The sequence below is a fragment of the Mus caroli genome, unplaced genomic scaffold, assembly GCF_978045245.1.
Source record: "Mus caroli unplaced genomic scaffold, Mus_caroli_1 scaffold_7, whole genome shotgun sequence".
Classification (NCBI taxonomy): Eukaryota; Metazoa; Chordata; class Mammalia; order Rodentia; family Muridae; genus Mus; species Mus caroli.
The window spans coordinates 14,869,910-14,891,764 of NW_028227262.1; the positions used below are offsets into that span (position 1 = coordinate 14,869,910).

General features: G+C 41.2%; 1 protein-coding gene across 2 annotated transcripts in view; it reads left to right on the forward strand.

Moving 5' to 3' along the window:
• The first annotated feature begins 318 nt into the window (after window positions 1-318).
• The window catches only part of Dusp16 (dual specificity phosphatase 16), a 76,464-nt gene continuing 54,927 nt past the window's right edge, over window positions 319-21,855 (forward strand). The window contains exon 1 of one of the 2 annotated variants that reach the window (XM_021164847.2): window positions 319-750. The gene's annotated coding sequence lies outside the window, so the exon portion shown is untranslated. Of the gene's footprint in view, window positions 751-978; window positions 1,775-21,855 lie in introns of those variants that run through there. The other variant, XM_085839842.1, reaches the window with a different exon arrangement.

Sequence of the window (21,855 nt, forward strand, 5' to 3'; positions counted from 1 at the left end):
GCGCGGGCGGGAGGCGGGCGGGCCACAGACCCAGGCTCCCGGGCCGCGAACCCGGAGCGCCGAGGCGCAGCGAGCAGCTGACCGGCAGTGAGCGAGCGGCCAGCGCGCGGCGCTGGGCTATTCGTCCCCGCGGAACCGCTCGGTCGGCCCGGAACGCGACCCGAGCCCGCCTCCCGGAGACTCCGGAGGCTCCGGCCCGCGAGGACGAGCGCCGAGGGGCGGGCGATGCGCGGCCCCGGCCGGCGACCCCGCCCCCCGCCCCGCCCTCGCCCGTCTCCTCCTTTCCCCCCCGGGCTCCGCTGAGTTCATTCACTGGGATTGGTTTCAAGTGACGCCATCTCTTTATTTTTAAACCGATGACCTCATCCGCGCTTGAAGTTTCCTGACCAGCGACTCTTTCTCTCTCCCCAACCCCCACCCTAGCCCCCCTGGTCCCCTCCTGCGGGCATCACCGTTTGGGGGGGCTCTCATCCCGTTTCCAACCATTTACCCTCCCCCTCTCGCTTTTCCCGCGCGGACCCCCAACTTTACCTCAACTTCTTCATCCCTGTCGACATTTTTTCCCCCTCTTTCGGGGGGCGGTGGAAGAGAAAGTGAAGAAAAGTTGCAAACGCCCGGGCTCTCGCTAAGCTCTCCGCCCACCCCTCAGAGGAGAAGCCCCGGCGGCGAGGAGGACGCGCGAGCGACGGCTGGGCGACGCGGTGACAACGCTCGCTCCCCTCCGCGAGCCTGGAGCCGGCGGCCCCTCAAGTAAGTGTTCGCGGCGGGCCGCGGGCCGGCTGGGAGGCGCGTCCGCTCCTCGTGCCGGCCGCCGCGCGCTCTCCCCGGCCGGGGGCCGGCGGGCCACGGCGGCCCGGAGCGGCGACGGCGGCGGCGGGGGGTGTGTAGGCCGCGCTGGGGGTCGGCCCGAGCCGCGGGGGCGCCCCGGCCTCGCCGCGCCGAGCGGGCGAGCGAGCGAGCGAGCCCCGGGCCGCGGGTCGCCGGCACCTGGGCGGGCGAAGCTGCTCACTTCCAGACTGTTACACAACACGCCTGCCAAGTGGGGCCCCACGCCGGCCTGACTCTTTCCATGATCCCAAATTCACCTTGTGTACAGTGTGCAGGCAGCCAGCGAGGCCACCTGGGGAGCGACCGTGTCGCTTCCTTAAACAAGGAAAAAAAAAAAAACCCACCCCCAAAACTCAACTTTCATTCCGGGGCTCCCGTCAAGGAGTTGGAGGGAAACGGTCCGCTGGTGACTCCTTTATTTACAGTAGCTGTAAAATGTGAGACATGAAAACGGGGAAACAACGGACGGGGTGTGTGTGTGTACGGTGTAGTTTCACGTGGAAAAAAAAAAAACCTTAAGGAGGACATACATGCAAACGCTTTAAGAGCGACGGGTTGTTTCCTACAGAAAGCTGACAATACACTTGGGGAAAGTACAAGGAGATCTTAAAATGAATGGCTACTGCAAAATTGGAAAGAACTTTTCTTAACCGCCTGTTGCAAAGATCCTTGGTGTTTTGAAGTCCTGTGTGTCTCAGATTGTTTGGAGAACGCACACCTCTAATCAGCCCATGATTAGAGAGGAAAAACCTGTTGCATAATCTCATTTGCTGTGGGGTTGGCTGTGCCGTCCCCTTGAACCAAGGGGAAGTGAGTTAGGATGAGGGTTTTTAAACCTCTGAGGTTTCTATTTACACAGTGCGCTGGGTGCCACTTTGCTTTTAAAGATTGTAAGTAAAGCTTACAAGTGAATCAAACCTATCGAACCTGCTGGGAAAATGACCAGGTATGTGTTCTCTCTTGCTCACGTTTTCTCTCTCTCTCTGAAATGAATTATCAGGGGGAATAAGCCTCTTTGGCCACTCTGTGGCGCTTGATAGTACATACAATTAACAAGTACTTCCTCCAAAAACCTACACTTTTTCATCTCTCTTAAAGAAAAGACCTTGAAAGGTAAATTTCAGGAGAAGGGGAAAGAAGCTTAACAATTGAGATAATTTCTTTTTAATTACTCCAGAATTAGAAATATTAGTGAGCACACCGTGGGAGGCTGTAATTCAGATTTATAGAATTCTCTATTTGGTGAAGACCAGCCGCTTGGAGAAGTAAATTGAAAACTGAAGTGTCTGTGGCTTTGTGTATTCTAGTCAAAATGTGACCAGGCACTGCAAAAGGGTTTTGTCTTTATTTAAAAAATAAAACTGTGGAACTTATTGTGTTTAAAGACATTGTGGAATGTTGATATTTTCATAACATTTACCATCTTAGGGACAAATTCAGAACTTCAGCTTGAATGATTAGTTTTTAGGTGTAAGATTTTGTGTTTATCAGAGTTCCAAATGGGGAGAAAATTAGAAGTAAGTTTATTTTGAATTTTAGTACGTAGAGAATAAGTTGATGTTTAAAAAGTATAAACTGTTGATAATGATATTTACAACTTTTTGTTTTATTTTACTCTCTGGTATCTTAGCAACTCCAGTGAAATCCTTATCCTAGAATTGTGGTGATTTTAGTGTTTCAGATGGTGAGTTTAGTAGACAGGGCCAGGAACAGAAGGACACAATTACCCACTCCCTCCCCACCCCTCACTCTGTTCAGTTTGGTGACTGTAATTGAGTACCTATAAAATTAAAATGTTAATATGAAATTGGGGGTTCCTGGTCTATTTGAACAGAGGTTTAATTATAGTAATTGAGAAAGGGGTCAAAGAGGAAGATCCCGGTAACTCAGTTCCCCTCTCTTCTGCTTTCTTACACACTGAAGATTTATTTGTAGAGTGGAAAAGAGGAGGCAGAGGTCAGCTGGTTTAAGAGTCTGGCAGGGGTTAGGTGAGGTCCTAGGTGTAAACTATGTCCCCTCCCACATAGAGAGAGAGTAGGTCTGAGAAGTTTGAAGGAAGCTTGGCTCGAGGTAGAGAAGAACAGGAACAATGTTGGAGTGTTAAAATAGCCTTTTTTTCTCTGCCTAAATTAGGAAATTGAATTTCATAGAATTTTCATTATCTGGACTTAATATATTAAACAAACAAGTTTATATACATGTTCATTGTTAAGCCTTTTCTATTTTCACCCAACCATAAAGTCCTGTTAAATATAACTTGATATAATTTACCAGTGTAACTTATCCTAGAGTCTTATGTGTTCCTGGTATTTCTAACAAAGACAGTTTTCTGTTGTATCTTATTGGACTAATAACTTCATTGGGCACTAATGCTTTTTAAGTGCCTTGAGGTCTCAAACAGAAGATACAATAACTTGAAGAAGTAGATTAATATAGGTAAATCTCACTTGGCTTAAAACTCCCCCAGAAGATAACCAGGCATAACAGAAAACAAGTTTTTCAACATATTTCAACAGATTATACATGTTAAAAAGACTTCATAGGAAACAAAATATACTTGATGCTTGATTATCTTTAAAGTAGTAATTATCAGATTTTAAAATTAAAATGTCTCATTTTCATACATTTCTTTTATTTAGATAGATAAAGGGTTGGCTTTGTGAAGGAAGGGGTCAGAGAAGGTAAAGAATCAGGGTTATGCTTTAAGAAGAGGTCATTCTTTTACACTGACTAAGCTAGGAGGCTAGGAATTTAATCAAGAGTGGTTCAAAAGAAGAATCTAGTGTGTGTGTGTGTGTGTGTGTACGTACACATGCCAGTATGTGTATGCCAGGGGAATGACCAGTATAGGAGGAAATAGGATGCATCTTGGGATAAAAGGAAAGAGGTATAAGTGGAAAAATATCCCTTGATACTTCAACAAGAAGAGAATAATAAATTGTCATCTTCTTCCTGATTGATATTGGTTAATTATGTAGGTCTCCTGTCATCAAAAAGTCAGATTTCTGTTTTGTTTCTTTGTTTCTTTGTATAAAAACACAATCTAGTGGTAAGGAGATGGAATTTTGTGATTCTATAACTATATGTAAGCATAAAACTTAATTCCCAGAGTTAAATTTAAAGTAGAAGGATTCATGTTACAGTTTCATGGCCCATTTGATTCGGGAGGGATAACTCATAAGATGTTCAAGTTATCAACTAAATTTCCAAATTGACTCACATGGAAATCAAAAAAACATTCATTAAAGACATACTATTTCTTTTTTTTTTTTTTTTTTTTTTGGTTTTTCGAGACAGGGTTTCTCTGTATAGCCCTGGCTGTCCTGGAACTCACTTTGTAGACCAGGCTGGCCTCGAACTGGATTAAAGGCGTGCGCCGCCACACCCGGCAAGACATACTATTTCTTTTGTTTTATTTATTCATTTATTTATTTATTTATTTATTTATTTATTTATTTATTTATTTTTGGTTTTTCGAGACAGGGTTTCTCGGTGTTGCCCTGGCTGTCCTGGAACTCACTCTGTAGACCAGACTGGCCTCGAACTCAGAAATCTACCTTTCTCTGCCTTCCAAATGCTGGGATTAAAGGCGTGTGCCACCACTGCCCGTCTTATTCATTTGTTTTTGAAACAGAACCTCACTTTGTATCTGTGGAACTCACTATTAGTTCTGGCTGGCGTCAGACACACAGAGATCTGTCTGCCTCTGTCTCCGGAGTGCTGGCCTTAAAGGAGCGCACACCACCCTGCCCCAAGATAAGGTGTGCTATTTACATGGATACTAAGTTTTGGACCCAGGTCTATACTCTTAAGGGTGAAAGGTTGTTAAGAATTTTAAGGTGTGTGTGTATGTGTTGGTGCATGCAGAGATAAACAGTTCTTAGACAGTAGCAAGGACCAGATTCACTGTGTAAGGAGAAAGGGAATAGGACTAGGGATGGCTGTGTATGCTGTGCGTTGATAAAGGGAGACTGGGGAGGTGGAAGAGTAACTGCTTATCCTTCTGCTCACTCAGCAAATTTATGGCTGACTGCTGTCAACTGAAAATACAGTGTTTGCCCTCATGAACTAAATTTATAGTCTGAGAAGACAGAACAACAGCACAATTAGGACAACAATAAGTACCACAAACAAGTAAATAGTGGAAAAGTCCTGTCAGATGACTGCAATAAGACCAAGATGTAGGAAGTTATAGAGAGCTACTTCAGTTCCCGTTACTCGTCTATTATTATTCTAATTCACTGAGGTAGGGTCGTATGCATCCCAAGCTATGATGACATTGAACTTCTGACCCCCCCACCTAAGAGCTGGGATTGCGAGCCTGCACTATTGCCCTCTGGGTGGTACTGGATAGTGATCCCAGGGCTTCAGCAAGTTAGGCAAGTATCCACCAAGTGAGGTACATGTTCATCCCATCCCAGTTATTCTGAATAACTTATTTTGGTTATGATATTCTAATGATTTTTTTTTTTTTTTTGAGAGAGAGAGGGTCTCATATAGCTTAGGGTGATCTAACACTCAGAATGTAGCTGAGGCTGGTCTTGAACTTGTGAACCTGCTGCCTGTAAAGTACTGGATTACAGGTGTTGCCCCATCCTTTTTTTACTTTTTTGTTTTTTAAAGATAGTGTCACAATACTGTAACTTAAACACTCTACTAACCTGATTTGTATGCTTTGGAAATATCTATTTAGTGTCTCTGTATAGTAGTGGTAGTTGATTGGCACAGTTTATAGGAAAGGGTTTACCATATATGTTGTAATATAGCAAGACAATTACTTTTAGGGCTGGAAGACTGACTGCTCTTCCTGAGGCCCTGAGGTCAAATCTCAGCAACCACATGGTGGCTCACAACCATCTGTAACAAGACCTGATTCCCTCTTCTGGTGTCTGAAGACAACTACAATGTACTTACATATAATAAATAAAATAAATATCTTTTTAAAAAGATAATTAATTTTAAACATGTTCATTCCCCCATTCATATTTACGGGCGATACATGCAGTATGTGCTTCTTGCTGTCTGCCTTCTGTGTCAGTTTTGGTGAGTATTTTCAGTTCTGTTAACATGCATACTACTAGTTAAAGCACTTAACCAACCTTCTTGGCCTTGTGTGTATTAGGGTTTTTATACATAGCTCATATCCTAGGATAGGACCTAGCACCACTACAGTCTTTTGCTGAGAAACATTTGCTGAATCAGTTGAGGTTTTGCCCTGTTGTGGACCTGACCTCATCCTTTTCGAACCGCCAGGTGGTTGATTTTTTTTTTTTTGGTTTTTCGAGACAGGGTTTCTCTGTATAGCCCTGGCTGTCTTGGAACTTACTTTGTAGACCAGGCTGGCCTCAAACAAAGAAATCTGCCTGCCTCTGCCTCCCGAGTGCTGGGATTAAAGGCGTGCGCCACCGCGCCCAGCCCGGTGGTTGATTCTTGTCACCTCTTTCTTCTCACGGTTGGTTAGCAGTGCTTTCCCTCACTGAGCAGCGAAGCTACGTCCTTTTCTAGTCGCTTCTCAGAATCCTCAAGTGCATGTGTCACATGATGACCTATTTTATAGTGTATTTGGGTTTCTGTTGCTTGGTTTTGTGATTTGGTTGGTGGAGGGGCACATTCAGGAACATAGTTCTTGACTTTACAAGTTGTCTGTGGTATAGGAAACAGAGAGATGGTATTGTTTCCTTTTCCTTCTTAGCCTTAGTGAAGTCTGTTGATGCACTTGAAAATCAGCTAGTGAGTAAGAGTGGTGCGTTGGTAATACCAACCAAGTAAAAGCAAAGACCTTTTTGAGACATTCAGGAAAATTGACCATTGTTATATTAAACTCTGGCCTATTAAAGTGAATCTAGAAGTATGAAATGATGCATGTCTGATGTTTGTTTGAAAACTTCTGGATAGGCACAGGTACAAGCAAGAGATAAATAAAACAATTTAAATTTGCTGAAGCTTGGTAGTGGGTATTTTGGGATTTATTCTTTTCTGTATATTTGCATGTATATGGAAATATACATAATTGTGTGTTGAAGTATAGACTACCAATCACTGCTGTGGAGAAAGAAACAGAATAAAATGAGATGTCTTGGCATTTGAACTATTGGTCAATGAGAGATTTCTACTTTGTACTTTTCTGTAAAGGTTTTAGTAACAAAATTTAAGATAGGGAAAATTTTATGGAAAGGTAAGACGTTCTTAAAATTCAACTTTGATCTCTTAATGTAAGTAATACCTTATAGTTTATTGCATGTTTTGACATAGTCTGTGTTTTTTGTTAGGAATGTTCTATTTTGTAGATGAGATAACTAAGACCTCAGAGACAGACACTGAGTAATTTAGTTGAATTACAAAGTAAGTTTTGCTAGAACAGGAGTCAAAATGTTCAAATTTATATTTAATATGTGTGTATAAATACAAAGACTACATTTTAAAGACAGGGCTTCTGCTGTGTTGGGCCCGTGACTCCTGTTTCTGGTTCCTTGTGTACTTATGTGTGTCACCATGCTCAACTCAGTGATCTGTTGCTTTAGTTTTTGAGGTGGGGAGTATAGTGACTCAGCTCAGTGGTTTTCAGACGTATCAGTCTCGAGGTGCCTTTATACTTCTAGAAATGTAGTACTCCAAGTATCTTTGTAGGGACCGTGTCATTATTAACATATCAGAAATTAGAATGTTTAAAATATTTATTTACTTAATTAATATTAAAAGTTAACGTTAAAATGATACGAAAAACTAAATGTTGTTTCCAAATTTAGTGAAAAATGTATTACTTTGCATTTTTCTATTCTTTTTAACATATTGACTAGCAGGACAGAATGGGATGGCTCATTTTGCATAACTGTAACTTGTAAAAATTCAGCATCTGACCTGCTGTTGTAGGTAAAGTATATAAAGTAATTAGGTTGCACTCAAATACACAGTTGAAAAAGATGGACTATTTAATGGTCTTTTCATATAAATATGGATATTTACCTAATCTCAGCACTATTGGAGCCTTAAAGAGTAGTTGCAACATTGAATCTGAGACTACATGATTTTTTTGTCTTCTATAATATTAACTATCTGTTGATCCACCTTATGATTCTTATGAATCTTGTGATTCTTATGGGTCTTTGACCCCTGTCTAATTTTGTAATATGCACGATCATTTGGAAAATGATGATTTACTGAGTTTTACGGACCTTTTACTCAAAATTCACATTTGTTTATACATTTGATATATATTTGATAAGTAAGCGCTATTCCTTATTATGACTGTTAGTCTTATCCAAAAGTCTTTAAGACTCTGAAAGGAGTCAAGATCTTGGTAGTTAATTTATTTTCCCAAATTCTGAATTTTATTATTGGCTATCCATGTTGTCAATTTTGAAGAGAGAGGCTTCACATCATTCATTTTGGATAAAATGAATAACTCCCGTTATCTGCAAGTTATTTTTTAAAACCAGAATGGAGTTCTTTGAGAACCACGCATAACTCAAACAATTGCCTAAGTGTTCTCCCTGAAGTCAGGCATTGTGCTCAGGTGTGAGGGAGAGTGCTCTGTGTTCTTCTCATTTCAGTGCACACAGTATTAGGCGCACCGTGCCCACTTCACATGTTTATACTCATTTTTAAAAATCCGTACTCAAAATCACTGATCTTTCTCATACTTTAGTGTTACTTTGTCTGTTCTGTTGATTTTTTTTTCCCTGAGAATTCTGAAGGGTGACTGAAAGCAGACATTAGAAAGAAGAAATTATGAGATAAGATTAAATATCCATATCTTAATATTCTTCTGAACTGCTGGGTTGTGGTCAGAGAATAGGTCTAAGGATTGCAGGATAGGTGCTAGAGGAAGACTGCAGGTTATGCTTGGATACTGGATTGGGACACAGCAGTACAGGGATGGGTATATCAAGAGTCAGAGATAAACATCAGCATAGGTTAAAGGTTAAAATGAATGACTAGTCTTTTGCTTTCTGACCAGTACTCAAATTTTGTTTTATCCCCTGTGTTCAGTTACAGTGGGGGAATCACCAGTGTCACAGTATGAAGGGTCTGGAGAATTAGGCTACAGTCATCAGTGTGTGCAAATAGGAACCAGGCAAACTTTGGGGATCCAAATTCAAGAATGAAATTTTTTAAAGATTTATTTATTATTGTATGTAAGTACACTTTAGCTGTCTTCAGACACACCAGAGGAGGGCATCAGATCTCATTACAGATGGTTGTGAGCCACCATGTGGTTGCTAGGAATTGAACTCAGGACCTCTGGAAGAGCAGTCAGTGCTCTTAACCGCGGAGCCATCTCTCCAGCCCCCAGAATGAAATTTTAATGCTTTATTTATTTATTTATTTATTTTCTTTTTCTTTTTCTTTTCTTTCTTTCTTTTTTTTTTTTTTTTTTTGAGACAGGGTTTCTCTGTATAGCCCTGGCTGTCCTGGAACTCACTTTGTAGACCAGGCTGGCCTCGAACTCGGAAATCCACCTGCCTCTGCCTCTCAAGTAATGCTTTATTTTTTTGATAAGTTAATAAAACTAAAGAAGACAGGAGTTTAGTCCAGATAGAGAACATTTACCAATTTGTTATTTGTGTGGTGCTATTCCTAAAAAGGATTTGAAATGGCAGAAGGAAAGGCCAAAGTCAGTACTCACGGCCACACAGGATTCTAAGAATCATTTTTATCCTAGGTTTTTTTCCATTGACAACATTGATTTAATAAAGCCATATGGTCAAGCTATCGCCACTGCTAAGTAATTAAATTGATCTCCTGTACAGGAGCAGTGTATCCTCACCCCCCACCCCTGCGTGAGCGTGTATGTGTGTGCGTGTGTGCGTGTGTGTGTGTGTGTGTTTTCAGTTGCATGTAGTATAAGCAGAAAATATGTATGTATATAAGTGAGATTAAGCAAGAAAATCCCAGCATGCCATACAGGGAATTTATAATTCAAGTCTGCCTTCAGCTGTACTAATGAGACTTAAACCGTAAGCCATTTATAATTTACTTAAGCAGTTCAGGGTTCAGTCAGGTTCTCAGCATCACTTAAGCTGCTTAGCAGTGTCATCAGGCTTTCTAGTTCTCTCTAGTCATTGGCTCTGTCATCTTTTCCTGCTTCCTTAGTATCCTGACCCTTCTTGTTGCCTGGTCACAAAATGGCTGCTTTAGTTTAGCCTCAAATCCTTTTTCAAGGCAGGAAGGAGGAAGAAAATAGAGCAAGTGGTCCTTTCTGTTACACCTGCCTGATTAGACTCCTAAGGCTAGTGGTTGGCACGTGCCTAGAGTCCTAACACTTGGTGGGCAGAAGTTAGGATTGCAAGTTCAAAGACAGTGTGGTTTATATAGTGAGGTCTAAGCTAGCCTCCGTTGAGGCCCTTTCTCACAAAGCCAAAAACCAAACCGTACTAAAACTCAACAACGCTTCCTAGAAGTTTTTGTCTGAGTTCTTCACAAGTCTCATTTGCTTGGATTATTATACATGATTGCCCCCACTCACCTGAGAGATGTCAGCAATGAATGTTGAATAATAGAAGGGTGTGGCTCAGTGTGTATGTACCACTTGCTGAGGCATACAGCTTTTCAGCTTGACACTGGGATTCTGTTAGCATTTGGGAGGGGAGGGAAGGTCTGTTGAGTAGCTGTGTGTTTGCTGCAGAGAGGAAGAAAGGAAAGCAGTGGCCACTTGTTAAACAACCGCCTGTCTGCTGGACATTGTCTCTATCATCCCTCCTAAAGCACTGCATCCATTCTTCTTTACTGTAGGTTAGGTTATGCAGCCTTCTAGTCCAAGTAGTTGTAGGGCTAATTTAGAGGCACTTGAGCATTGATTTTTCTCAACTTTAGGAGAATTATACTTGATAATCTCTGAGGTAACTTTTTACCAAATTTATTTATTTTTATCATTGTGTGTATGCACGTGCTTGGGTCAGCATCTGTGTGTGATAGTGTCTGTGTATATTTGTGCATATGTGTGTGTGTTAGAGTTAGTGTGAAGTGGAAACTGAAGGGTTCTTTGGAAAGTTGGTTAGATGGTGTTTTGCTGGGGCAAACACGTGAAGGAATGGTTAGCTGAAGTGGACACATGTGAAAGGAGGTTCTGCTAAAGCGTGCACGTGAAAGGACACATGATGAAGGATTCTTCCCTGACGACATGCATGTATTGGTCCACCCTACACTGTGTAGTTAAGCTGCCTTTATAGGGACTCCATAGAGAGAAACGCATGGAAAAACCTCTGGTGGTGTGCTGCAGTTTCTTGCTGCTTCATGGACTTGGGCTGATTGGCAGAGTGATGCCAGCTGAGACAGACTCAGGCTGAGCTACATGATGTTTGGAGGGAGTATAAATAGGACCTGATGGCCAGTGACGGAGGCTGAGCTAGGCTTGTGTATAGAGTTGGCTGTGGCTTGTTGGTTTCAGTGAGAGGCCCAGCTGAGAACTTCTCCTGGCATTCCTGTTGACCCTGGTCCCTCCTGCTGATTTGTGCAGAGGCTAAGGCCTCATTGTCTCTGCTAGGTAGTGATAACCTCTGCTGATTTGTGTTTGCCTCCCCACTTCCAAACCGCACTGCTGGTGTATTCGTGCTGCTGCCGCCTCCTCCTGTGAACTGAACTGCCAATTTCCAGACAGAACAGAAGGGAGTTGTTCCAAAGAGCCATTACTAAACAGGTCCACTTCCCCTCTATCTTTTCTTTTCTACTACCTCTGGCGGGTGGTGGGCTAGCAGGGAGATTAAAGCTTTTAAGAGTCATTAAAAATAGGCATTGAAAAAAATTAAAGTTACATCAGTGTGTGTGTTGGAGTCATTGTGTGTGTTAGTGTCAATGTGTATATTAGTCATTGTGCGTGTGTTAGAGTTGGTATGTGTGCTAGTGTCAGTGTGTGTGTATGTTAGTGTATGTTTGCCATTGCTTGTATATGGTTCTCTGTGGACTTGGTTCTCTCCTTCCAATTTAACATGGATTCTGGGGTCAAACTTGGGTCAATCTACTTAGAAACCTTCTTCTTCAATACAACTCTTTCAAGAGTATGTGACTAGCTCAGGCTTGTGTGGTAAGCGCCTTTACCAGAGAAGGTTGAGCTATCTTGCCAGCCCTGAGATAATTCTTTTCTCTTTTGTTCTTCTGACCACTTAAAGCATTTTATCATCAGAAGAGTAGACAGGATTTGAGAGGGCATGGTACTGTGTGGTTATTTGATTGCTGGATAGCATCACCAACAAAGGATGGTAGAGAAGTTTGTAGTTCTTAACTTTAAAGGGGATTTGGCTTTTGATAGTCATTCTAAATTTTTATTGAAAATAAAAAGTAATTACATTTAAAAATTAATTTTTTTGACTTTGCATGCTATGTAAGTGCTATAACTAAGCTATAACTAGGCTTCCATATCTTTATTTTAGGAAAGGTATGTGTGTATAGTCTATAAATACTTGAGTACAGAATTCTGAGGAAATGTCTTCCTGTCCAACATAAGATGTATTTTAGGAATCATTGTGGGAAACCTGGTCTACTCTGGCCTTTTGTTGGACATTTGTTATTTGGTGCTAGCAGTCAGGCTGCATATTTGCTTGGGTAAATTAAAAGAATAAGGCCTTCTGTATTAAACAATGGCACTTCAATGAAGCAGGACATTTGGTACATCAGGTACCATATAGTAGCTTCTGTTTTGTTTTCATAGAATGAACCTGGCTCTTCACGTGGAGTTTTGTCAAAAGCTGTATGAATTTGGATAGTATATTGTGAAACACTGTACTGTTTGAGAGTTTTTAAAAATAAGACCCCCAAACTTCTAATCTTATACTAAAAACAATTTTATAGAAGTACATTTTATTTAATACATTTTATTAATACTTGGGTTTGTGTGTGTGTGTGTTTGTGTGTTGGGATTATTTCTAGGACTTTTCGATGTAATCCCGTGTTCTACCACTAGGCCTCATCTCACCCATGTTCCTCTACCACCCCCACATCTCCTCCTCTTCCTTCTCTTCCTCCTCCTCCTCTTCTTTTTCAATGGAGACAAGGTTTCTCTGTGTAAGCCTTGCTAACTTTGATCTACTGAGTTATATAGGGCTGAACTATTTGCCCAGGCTGGCCTTGAATAAGCTATATAGCTCAGGCAGGCTTGAAATTTGGGATTCACTGTCTCAACATCCTGAGTAGCTGTAATTTCAGGCAAGTATGTCTGATTCCCTGGTACATTTTGTTTGCAGTTTATCAGTACTGGGAAAACTTTAGGCTGTATGCCATTAATTTAAGTGTTTAAGAACCAAAAAAAAATTGCAATTTGAGTTGAATTATTTATTTTTATTGGCTATATTATTTACATTTCAAATATTATCCCCTTTCTCAGTTTTCCCCTCCACAAACCTCCTTATCCCCTCTACTCTACCCCTGCTTCTATGAAGGAGCTCCTTCACCCACCCACCCACCCACTCCCACCTCAAGGCCCTAGTATTCCCCTACACTGGGCATCGAGCCTCCACAGGACCAGGGGGCTCCCCTCCCATTGATGCCAAATAAGGCCATCCTCTGCTACATATGCAGCTGGAGCAATGGATCCCTCCATGTGTACTGTCTGGTTTTTTTGAGACAGGGTTTCTTTGTGTAGCCCTGGCTGTCCTGAAACTCACTGTGTAGACCAGGCTGGCCTCAAACTCAGAAATCAGCCTGCTTCTGCCTCCCGAGTGCTGGGATTAAAGGCGTGTGCCACCATACCCAGCTTCCAATAACATTTTTAATAATAGAAATGTGTAGTTTCCATTCTAGACTCAAGATTTAATCTCCAGAAGTAGGACTAGATAGGTAGTTTTTTTTTTTTTTTTTACCAGTTTTCCAAGTAATTTGTGTGATTAGATGGAAGGAGAAAGTATAAGTTATTGGATACATAGTAATCAATAAATGAACACATCTGTATTCTTAACCCAGACATTTTTTTCTTCTTAGGCTTTTACAGATTAGCTAAGGTCAATAACCTCAGAATTAAAGAAGAATGAGCAGTTCTCAGGAAGGAGAGAAGACTGAACACTTACTGTGTATCACACTTAAAACACCTTTGCGGGGCTGGTGAGATGGCTTAGTGGGTAAGAGCACCCAACTGCTCTTCCAAAGGTCCGGAGTTCAAATCCCAGCAACCACATGGTGGCTCACAACCATCTGTGATGAGATCTGACTCCCTCTTCTGAAGTGTCTGAAGACAACTACAGTGTACTTACATATAATAAATAAGTAAATCTTTTTTTTTTTTTTAAAAACAACAACAACAAAAAAACACCTTTGCTCTTTCACTTAGTGCTATGTGATGTTCAGGTGTTGGTAGCAAATGATGGTGTTTTCTTTGAACCTAATTAAGAGTTGGCGCAGAAGGATTAAACAGTAGAGCTTTTGTGAATATAATTCTTGGGCTCTAACTATGCCACTCACTACATATTAGATGACATGGTGAACTCAGGTAGTTTAGTGTTAAGCCAGAGTTTCATGGTGGATGACCTTATAATCTGCTTTGTTCCAAATTTCCCTTATGAAAACTTAATGTGCTTGTTCTGCCTTTCCTATTAACTTTACACATGGAAAGGAGGCACTACGCACTACCTGATGCCTGTCTTCTTGTTTTGCTTTATGTGACATACACACTGTGCTAGAGCGACCGACCATGTGAAGGACGGATTTACTTTGGTTTAAAGCTCCTTGGTTGACCATTGCCATCATGGTTGGAAAGGTGTGCTGAAAGAGTTGCTTGCTTCATGACAGCCACAGACCACAGAGAGACGGGAACAGGCCAGCAGCACATTGTATCTTTCAGGGTCTCTGTATAGACTAGGCTAGCTCTAAACTTGTGGCTGTCCTCCTGTTTTGAGATCTGAGTGTTGGATTATATATATGCATGAGCCACCATGCTGGAAAGTATTTTTTGTTGTCTCCTTTACATCAGTCTCCTCTCCAAGTCACCATGTAGCCAAGCGTGCCTTGAACAGCTAATGACTCTCCTGCTTTCACCTGACTAATGGGGGGGGGGGTCCAGTCACTTCTCACTGATTGTATCCATATCCATCAGCCTTAGACCAAGTCTCTGAGGGGCAGGTCGAGGGAGACTGCATTTCAAATCATAGTATTGAGTATCTTGCATCTTATAGCATTATTGACATTGAAATTTTTTTTTTGTTTGTTTTTCGAGGTGAAATTTTTAATTAGGTTGGTTTTTGTACTACCATTTACCACTGAATGAATTCTATGATACTACAATAAAACGGATTTTGGATAATGATGAAAAATAATAACAGTTTATTGAGAAAATAGAGCTCAGTGCTTTAGTTTCAGCATCTTTCTTCCTTTGACCATTCTTAGCATGGCATGAGCTAAGACCAAACCAAAAATGCTCTGTCTCTCTGTCTCTAGTGTGTGTGTGTGCATTTAACTTACAGAAGAGAATCATGATATCCGCCTTCAATTCCGGATCCCAGTGCGTCAGTCTTCTGAATGCTGGGATTTATAGGTGTATAACATCACCATACCTGGCTTATTTTAACCCTTCATTATGCCCAGTTCACTTTATTTGTAAGCAGAAACTTGAACCTGGATATAATGCTCATTTAATTTTATATTAGCTCATATGAATCGGTGACAGATTAGAGTACCCAGATCTTTCAGATGTTATTATAGAATACTTTAATGGTGTAGTCCAGATGGCCATTTTCATGAGCACTGTCAGTGAGAAAATCTGTAAGTTAATGAAGGTGTATTTTAATGCCAGGCTCGCTGATTCAGCCTTACCCCCTCAGCAGTCTTTCTGATGCTTTCTTTTTATGTCAGACCATTCAGTAACTGTTCTAGTCTGAGCCCATCTTTACACATCTAAAAACATGTGGAATGTATCTAAGGTCCCTTGATTCAGTTTTCTGGTCTGTCCATTGTAAATAGTTACCAAGTGAAATTTATCCAGTGATGTTTTCAGGTCATTTTTCTGCAGCTTATGGTGGGTTTGACGGCACGTGCCTTCCAGGATGCTCCTTCCTTCTAACTTACTTTGTCACATACTGGTATAGTCTGTGCTCCAGCCAGGAAAATCTGCTTAGCTCTTTCATTGAGTTCATGTATTTATTTCATTTGGAACTTTCTTCTTCATTTCTCTCTGGGTGTTCATGTCCCAATTTTTTCCTGAAAAGTCATCTTGAAATTTAAATTTTTCTAGGAAAGCATTTTTTATATTTCTTCAAAATGTCATTTCAACTATACTTAATTTTTTTTATACTTACATGAAGTTAGCCATCTCTTCTGTTTTTCTCACACTGCCTTTTATTAGCTTTAAGATAAGCCAGTGCTGCCGGGTGTGGTGGCGCACGCCTTTAATCCCAGCACTTGGGAGGCAGAGGCAGTCGGATTTCTGAGTTTGAGGCCAGCCTGGTCTACAGAGTGAGTTCCAGGACAGCCAGGGCTACACAGAGAAACCCTGTCTCGAAAAAAACCAACCCCCCCCCCCCCAAAAAAAAAGATGAGCCAGTGCTGACATTGATGTTTTTCAGTCAGAAATTAAAACTTGGACAGTATCTGCTGTATATGGCATACCTGAACCTGATATCACCTCTGGACTATAGAGGGCAGGACCATCCTCCTGAAGGTGGCAGATGATCTCTTAGAAAGGGAATAACCTGAAGAATAGCAGGCAGCAATGACATCTCATCTCAGACTTGCATTGTTGAATAGACGTTTTCTGTATAATCTTTTGTTTTTAACTTTGTGGTTATTTTTTATGGCTTGTAGTTCAGTTTTTTTTATTTTTAAATTGTATTGTTAAGATTGTATTTGAGCTGACATACAAGGCTTGTCATATTGTCTTTGACGTTCCTTCTGGGTCACGTTGTGCTCAGTTGAAACGGATGGCTTACGAGAGGTTGGAGGGTCAGCCAGCCACAGGGCCACAGGTGCCATGGCACCCTTGATGGAGCTTGTTTGTGTCCACACATGCTCAGGTTACTTTCTACTTCACCACATGAGCCCCTAGGTTGTAAAGTAATCCATATGTTGTTATTTTCTACATATCCAACTGTGGAAGCCTCAAGAATCTGTTTCTTTTGAGGTTTAGGTTGAGGCCTAGCCTTCATATCTAGATTCACAGTATTTAAGACAGTGAGCCAGGTGTGATGTTCTAGACCTTTAATTCCACCACTTGGGAGGCAGAGAGAGGCAGGTAGAGGCCAGCCTGTTCTACAGAGTGAGTTCCAGGACAGCCAGGGCTGTTACACAGAGAACCCTGTCTTGACAGGAAGTTAATGAAGTTTTCTTTGTGGAGCCAGCTATGTATGAAATGTCAAGCTGGGTGTTTTGTTTTGTTGTTGTTTTGTTTTTTAATTTCTCTAAAATAAAATTTTACTTTAAAATGTTTTATCTTAATAGGTTATTTATATTATTATTATTGTTTTGGTTTTCAAGACAGCGTTTCTCTGTGTAGCCCTGTCTGTCCTAGAACTTGCTTTGTAGATCAGGCTGACCTCCAACTCACAGAGATCCACCTGCTTCTGCCTCCTAAGTGCTGGGATAAGAGGTGTGTGCCACCACCACCTGACGAGAAAAAAAAAAAGAATTAATGTTGATAGAACATGGAACTCATTGGTAACTATGTCAAAATGGTCGTAACAGTTGTGCTTTCTTGATATAATAGCAACATATCAGACCTTGGCAGATGCCCCACCCCACCCCCAAAAGGAAACACCACAGAAAATGAATTAATAGTAAAGGCTTAACCTTAAAATGCTAGAGGCCCTGTTTTTTTTTTTTTTTTTTTTTTTTTGGTTTTTCGAGACAGGGTTTCTCTGTATAGCCCTGGCTGTCCTGGAACTCACTTTGTAGACCAGGCTGGCCTCGAACTCAGAAATCCACCTGCCTCTGCCTCCCCAGTGCTGGGATTAAAGGCGTGCGCCACCACGCCCGGCCAGAGGCCCTGTTTTTAATTGTGAAGGGAGAACTATAAAGAGGAACAAGGGAGAGAAGAGGAGACAGCGTTTTAGAACAAAGGGAAAACACAGAAACTAAGTTTGATGAGAGGATGGAAAACATTACAGGAAAGATGAACAAAGACAAGGAACCAAGAGCCCAGGCAGCATCCTGCGCCCTGCCAGGGTCTGCTCTCTGCGTCTTGTGCTGTCCTCTTCTTCTGCCCTGGCCCTGCCACTCTATGGTTCTCCGGTGGTGTAGCTTCCTCATGTTATTAAATTCTCAACACCCACTGCAAATGTGTGCATGCATGCGTGTGTGCGTGCTGCTTGTGTAGATAGATGTAGTGATGTTAGAGTTCGTATAGCCTAGGTTCCTGGGGTGGGTGAACAGTGGTGCTGCTCATCTTTCTCTGCTACATGACCTCCTTTTATCCTGAGACTTGCAGAGAAATGGCAATAGTTATTTCAGATCAAGCCTTGGGGATCTCCAGCCATAAAAGGGATGATTTGGCTTGCCTGTTGTGGCCCCAGAGGATAGATATGTGAGGATATAAACTGTGACACTTACATGACTGCTTGGTGATCAGTACATTTCTGGCACCTTTCTGTTCCAACACTTTTTAAATCCTAAGATATACTCACAGTGGCATCTTTATGTTACTAGTGAAAGAATCTTCGATGTCACGCAGTTCCTCACTTCACCCGTTATACAAACACAGGCGTGGGAGTGTCTATTGGCATGTTTTATATGGCCTTCTGAGCAGTTTGGTAAAGTTGAAATTAGGAACAAGGTCTCCTGAGTCCTGTCCATTTTTTTTCCTTTAAAAACAATACATCATGAAATCTCACATTTATTTAATTTTTTTCTGAATTCTTAAGATTCATTTTGATTGGAAGCTGCAAAGAAACAGAGTCTGCCTGAGTTGTGTGTGCTTGGTGCAGAAACCTAGAGAAGGGAATTGTGAGTGCTTGTGTGTGTGTGTGTGTGTGTGTGTGTGTGTGTGTGTGTTTGTGATAACAGTTTTTGTAGCTTTCACTGCACAGAGCTGAGCGAGGGGCCAACAGTTACCCCTGGGCCTGGCTGACATCCCATTTTTTGAGGCCCCAGAGTTATTTTTAGCCCCAGGGCCTTGGAAGCAGGTGTGGTCTGTGCTTGAAGGCCACGCCTGGAACCTGTTCAAGCCTTGTTGTGCTTGTCATTTTAGGAGCTGACAATGGTGACCTAAGCCTACTGCTTTACCTTGCCAGAGGAATTTGCATCTTTTTGGTGAGGAATGAGAAGTCATACTTTATTACATTTGTGATTATTTAAGCAGGTTTGCTTTGGAAACTTTTAATACTTGAAATATATTTTAAGAGTAGTAGTACAATATTAACTAACAAAAATATCAGAATAAGTCCCTTATATATAGAAGGACTCTTTTTGTATTAAAAAGCATGCCCCAACTGATATGTTTTAAAATTCAGGTTTGTAGACACAAGTCACAATTGAACTTTTAATTTTCTAGGCATCTGAGATATAGTTCAGTGCTATAGATAATGTGTTTAGCATGCATAAGGTTCTGTCACCAGTAAGCACACACACACACACACACACACACACACACACACACACCTTGAGGATGATAGGCAAATGCTCTTTACCTTACTATAATTATTCTTTTTTTTTCTTTTTAAAGATTTATTTATTTTATATATGTGAGCACACTGTTGTTCTCTTCAGACACTCCAGAAGAGGGCATCAGATCCCATTATAGATGGTTAAGAGCAGCCAGTGCTCTTAACCTCTGAACCATCTCTCCAGCCCCACAGTAAATATTCTTTTTTTTTTTTTTTTTTTTTTTTTTTTGGTTTTTCGAGACAGGGTTTCTCTGTATAGCCCTGGCTGTCCTGGAACTCACTTTGTAGACCAGGCTGGCCTCGAACTCAGAAATCCGCCTGCCTCTGCCTCCTGAGTGCTGGGATTAAAGGCGTGCGCCACCACGCCCGGCTCTGTAAATATTCTTTACAGGCTCTTTTATGAAGCAACAGCTGGACTTTCACCTCTCAGAGATTAACCTCAGTTTTCATATATATATAATCTTCTGTTCTGCCGCTCACTCCCCACTTTTTTTAAAAATCAGCCCTGCCAAGAAATATTGCAAGAGTGTTTGTGTGATATCATTTGCTAACGTTTCTCCCCTCCCTCCCTCCCTCCCTCCCTCCCTACCGGCAAGTTCATGCATATCACACAATCGCCCCAACACCCCTTTGCAGCCAAGGATGACTCTGAGTGTCTGATTCTCCTGCCTCTATCTCCCAAGTGCTGGACTGACTCTCAGGCTTGGGCCAGCATAACTGCATTTCACTGCATGCTCCTAGGGCTGCTGATGGTAGAAGTTAAGTCTGGTTCTTCCTCCCAGCCCCATGCTCCCAGAAATGTCTCATACTCAAGATATATTTACAGATACCTTGGACATAGAGCTAGGCTCTTCTAGCTAGCTCTTCTCTCACTAAATTATAATTTAAATTAAACCATTTATTCTAATCTACATTCTGCCACATGTCTCATAATCTGTGCTCAGGTACCATGCATCCATCTTGTCACATCTTCCCAGATGAATATCCTGTGCCTTGTTCTATTCCAGAATTCTCTCTGCCTCCTGGATGTCCCACCTTCTATTCTACCCTTTCCTATGGCCATAGGTTTTTTAAATTGACTGGCAATGCATCCATACAATACACAAGATATCTCTTAAACTGATAGTCTCTGAGAAATTAAATTGTAACCTTTCTTTCATTAGACTGCTTCCAGATTATCCACCTGTGCCCTGTCTTAGTACTTGTGGTAATTTAACTTTTCTATCAGAAACATATGTCCCTTCTTTCTCATAGTGGATTTTGTCATGGCAGTGAATTGGCCAAGGGTACAATATACAGATAAAGATTTTGAAGTTATTTTTACCAACCCCTTGACTATAAGTTCTTGAGTTATTTGATCCATTCTTTGACGAGAAGAACATCTTGAAAACATTTATTTTAAGGAAAAGATTTTTAAGGGGGCTGGAGAGAGAACTCAGCACACAAGAGCACTGGCTGCTGTTCCAAAGAACTAGGGTTTAATTCCTAGCACTTACATGGCAGCTTATAGCGGTCTGTAACTCTAGTTCCAGGGGCTCTAACACCCTCAACACAGACACATGCACCAGCCAATGCTCATAAAATAAAAATAAATGTTATCTTAAAAAGGAAAATATTTAAAGAATACTTTCCTGTATAGATTTTTTCATACTTATATTTTGCTTACTATGTCTGTTATATTTTACTTCATTCCTTGCCAAAAAACAAAAACAAAACCCTCCAGACTCTCTTAGTAGTTATAAACATTTGTGCTCTAAGCAGCAGTATACTGTGTGAACATTGTAATCTTTTCTGTCACAGTGTTGGTGTTTCTTGGCTAAGACAAACACTAAGGAACCACAGCACTTTCCTTTGCACCTTCCTTCCTTTGTTAAAGGAAGAAAATGTACTAAACTTCTTTAATGTGTGTGGACTCACCTATATACATACTTGTATATATTTCACTCTAAAGTTGTTTAAAACCTCAATTGCTTGGAAACGTGTCATTTCTAGTAGATATAACCATAATTCTGAAGGAAGACTGAATATCTGCCATATCTTTTATTAGAATTTGCCTAATTCAGGAGTTTTTGGCCAGTCTCTTCATGATTTTCAATCATGCTTTTGGCATAGAGCTTCAGTCTTCAGGCGACTTCTTAGCTTGCTTTCTCACCTCCTTCATGATTTTATTTTTGTGATTCCTTTGGAGAAAGGCCTTTGACTGGTCAGTTTGAGCCTCCTCTAGCATCTCTTAACTCTGCTTCATTTATTTCTCCATAGCACTTCTTCACTGGCATAACATCTTATTTTGTCTATTTTATGTACCTTATATTTTACATTTTGAAAGTCCCTTCAAGGTTCATCTATTGAAGACTGAGTCCCCACATTAATGTTATTGGGAAGGACTGGAGTCATTAGGAGGTAAGATCTTGGGAAGATTTTAGGTCACAAGGGGCAGGGCCTTCAAAAGGGAATTGTGTGCAACTTCTTTTTTTCTACGCCAGTTTGCTATATGAAGAGTTGACTGACCTCCCAT